Consider the following 4,274-nt stretch of genomic DNA (forward strand, 5'->3'; position numbering starts at 1 on the left):
TTCAAATTTTCCTTTATCCTACACAGAACTATTAGATCTACCACTTTCTCCATAAGATCTACCTCTGCCTCTCTGGAATCTACCACGTCTACTTCTCTGTCTTTGTTCATGCTTCTTTGTAAGGATCTCCTTAGCTTTCAAGGCATATTGATATGCTTCTTCTACACTTTCCAACTTCACAAAACTTATTTCATCTTGTATTCTAGATCTCAATCCATTAATGTACCTTGCAATTTTCTCAACATCGTCATCCACATGTCTAGATCTGATGTCTAATCTATAGAATTCCTTGGTATATTCTTTTACAGTCATATCCTTTTGTTTCAAATTTTACATCTTTCTCAACAAGCTAACTTGGTAATTAGTAGGAAGGAATTTTTTCTTTACCTTGTTCACCATCTTTGGCAAATTTTTGATCTTCTCCTTTCCTCTCCTTTGTCTATCAGTTTTCAAGTGCTCCCACCATAGTGATGCATGATCTTTCAAACTAGTGACTGCAATCTTCACCTTTATATTATCAGGAGTGTTTTCATACTCAAAGAACTTCTCTATATTAGAGATCTAATCCAACACAACATTGGTGTCCAATTTTCTACCATAAGGAACAACTTCTACAATAGGCTTTGAATTCGCTCTAGACAATACTCACAACAATCTTTCCTCATCTTGATCTTCTTTAGGTTCTTGATTAGGGTTTGGTGCTGCTACTTCATCATCACTTACATCATCAAGATGTGCTCCTCTCCTATGGGCTATCTCCACAACATCTAATCTAGTTGCAATTTGTCTCAATTGATCCAATATAGCATTATCAACATTATTTCCTCTACCATGAACCATCTTTACAAATCAGGTTCCTGCAAGATCGTAACCCTCTATAAGTTATAGGTCAAATCTACGGATCTACCACCCTACAACCAAATCCAAATCAAGGTTCTACACAATCCAATCTCCACAAGGGTGAACCTCAAGCTCTGATACTAACTGATGCAAGCAAGGGGATGAAAAACTAGGGCCAAATGCTCACCTAGCTATCCAAATCACCCTGCAAGAGTTAACACAACAAAAAAAGACACAAACAACAACTACCAAAGGAAGAAGAAGAGTGAATTACTTTTATTAATTTATCAAAATATCTTCATACATGCCCAGATGTAAGGCCTTCTAGGTTATAGCCAATTACAAATACATTCGCATTCAAAGATCTAACTGCAAATTCATACTTTTAGCTATGCTCTTTCATCTTCTTCCCAAAAAATTCTTCTCCAAAAAAACTTACCTAATTCTAAGCCTAAACATTCTATTTATACTTGCCAAAATCGCTTACAGATCATTCTAGAATCATTACATAAGAGGAAGGCCAACCCAACAATGGTTTGGACTCGTCCCAAGATAAGATCTTAACATAAATGTTGCAAATGAAATAAATCCAACAAGTTGGCTCACAAAATCATGTCCAAGTACTAACACTCAGCATACACTGGGTAACTTGGCACATGAAGAAACACTCGACATGCACTGAGTAACTTGACACATGAATAAACACTCAGCATACACTGGGTAACTTGGCATATGAAGAAACACTCAACATACACTGAGTAGATCGACACATGAAGAAACACTTAGCATACACTGAGTAACTCGGCACATGAAGAATCACTCCACATACACTAGGTAACTCAGTACATGAAGGAATGCTACAGTAACTTAACACATGAAGGAATTGCTACAGTAACTCAACACATGAAGAAAATAAGGTTACTAGGCACATGAAGAAAACAGGGTTACTAGGCACATGAAAAAAATAGGGTTACTAGGCACATGAAGAAAACAAGGTTACTAGGCACATGAAGAAAATAGGGTTACTAGGCACACAAAGAAAATAGGATTGCTAGAAAATAGGATTGCTAGGCACATGAAGGAATTTTAGGCACATGAAGAACTGCTAGGCACATGAAGGAATGCTAGGCACATGAATGAACTGCTAGGCACATGAAGGAACTACTAGGCACATGAAAGGACTACTAAGCACATGAAGGAATTTCTAGGCATGTGAAGGACTACTAGGCACATGAAGGACTGCTAGGCACATGAAGGAACTACTAGGTGAACAAAATGAGCAGGATAACAAGGCAACCCAGGATGCTCCTGCATCAAGTTGGAGAAGCACAATGGAGTATCCTAGCAGCTAGTTTGGCTACAAAGGAAATTGAGAAGATACTGGATAGTCATGTTGGAAATTGTACAAGGAATAGAACTTATGAGGAGTATGTGGTTAAATGTAAAGGGAGGCTAGTAGAGGATTCATCATGGTTAGATAGGGAGGAGATTCACTATCTTGGTTTTCCTCTAAACACCTAAAATGTGATACAGTCACTTCTCATATTACCTTGGGTGTCTAATGCAGGAGCATCCTAGGTGTAAGAGCAATCTTGCATTACCCAAAAATATTTTATTTTTATTCTTTTCTATTTTAATAAGGACTAGTAGATAGAGTGGTTATTATTTATGGGAACTTTCTATTTTTAGTAAGTTTCTCATATGAGCTTAGAATGTTCTCATTTTCTACAGGAAGATTCATTTTGGAATTATAAGGCTACCATAAAATCTCATTGCTACATCTTCAGTATCTGAGAAGTTATTGTGGATTTTTGATGAAAATATTTGTATAAAAATCTTTAGGCTCACTATTGGAGGCCTTAGAGTGCCCAAAATAAGGTCCAAAAACTTGATGGAAGTTTTCTTGCACAATTCTAAGCCTATAGATTAGTAGCTGGCATTTATGAAAAGTGGTTATAATAGCCAACCAAAGCAACAATTCAAGAGTTATGGCCTTCTAAAGTTGGGCTACTTGAAATATCTAAAATAATTGTCAAAGATGTATTTGGCCAATTCTATATGTTTTGTTAGGGACTAGTAGCCCTAGGTATTATGTTTCAATGTCTAGAACTTTCCTGAGTGGCATAAAATTGCCTACTCAAGAAATGCTTGAACATTATCTAGGACAACTCTGGGTGATAGTTTGCAACTTGTCTTGCAGATTATTGTAATGAGGGCACCCATGTGGGTTATCATATTATACTTGTGAATTCTATAATTTTACATTTGTGGCACAAATAAGAAGTCCATATTTTGTTCTTGCAATCATTGTTGTTTCTTTGTTTCTATTATGATCTATGGTATTAAGGGGAGCACCCTTCATCAACATCGATATTATGATGCACTCCTAGTATATCTCTACATATTACAAAAATTGTTTTTCCCAATGGATCAGTGAATACATCATCCATATTTTAATTTTTTTCTGATATTGCATCTCTATTTCATGAAACTAAACCTTATCTCTTACAAAATGATTTTGTGTTCCAATGTTATTTGATCTTGCATGATGAGCTAAATTGTTGGCTATATTGATTGTACTTTTATTGTCACACTTAATTGGAGTAGGTATTTATTCCATTAGTCCCACATCTTCAAGAAACCTATTTATCCATATAGCTTCACATGTAGCACAACACAACACTTTGTTCTTGGCTTCACTAGATGATAAAGAAATAGTATATTACATCTTATTGCTCCAAGAAACAACATTAGAACTAATGTTGAATGTGTAACTAGTTATTTATTTCCAATCATCTAGATCACATGCCTAATCAAAATATTAATAACATGTCAAGTAAAAATTCAAATGGTTAGTATATACAATACCAATATCTATGGTAACTTGTAGGTATCATAGAACTTCCTTGCAACTTTCTAATGGGCTTCAAGACGTTTAACCATGAACTCATGGCATATGTTGGAAATATTCAGGATATGATAGGTTATTAAGAGGGGAGGGGTGAATCAATAACATCTAAAACTTTTAAACAATTCAGCATTTTAACCATTCACCATTCATTCATCTAATCTACTGCATAACTGAAACAACAAACATTCATTGCACATGTACACAAAGATTTGGTGACCTAGAAACCTTCCAAATAGAAAGTAAAATTGGGGTGGGGATGATACCCACAAAACTTCAATACTGCAATATAAAGTTGACCTGTTAAGGCTTACAATGATCACTTCTGGTGATTTTCCTTGTTAGGAGCAAGTACGACTGCTAGACCCACCTTCTTAGAGGATTTACAAAAATACAGTGAAGTATGCACTTTCTTAGGAGATTTACAAAAAGACTGTTAAGTCTACCCTATTAAAGGATTTATAAACTAATTCACCTGTTAGGATGAAGTAGTGGATCTACTTACAATTTTTTGCTAATAATATCC

Source organism: Cupressus sempervirens, chromosome 3, assembly GCF_028749045.1.
Source record: "Cupressus sempervirens isolate cs-2001-9-10 chromosome 3, ASM2874904v1, whole genome shotgun sequence".
Classification (NCBI taxonomy): Eukaryota; Viridiplantae; Streptophyta; class Pinopsida; order Cupressales; family Cupressaceae; genus Cupressus; species Cupressus sempervirens.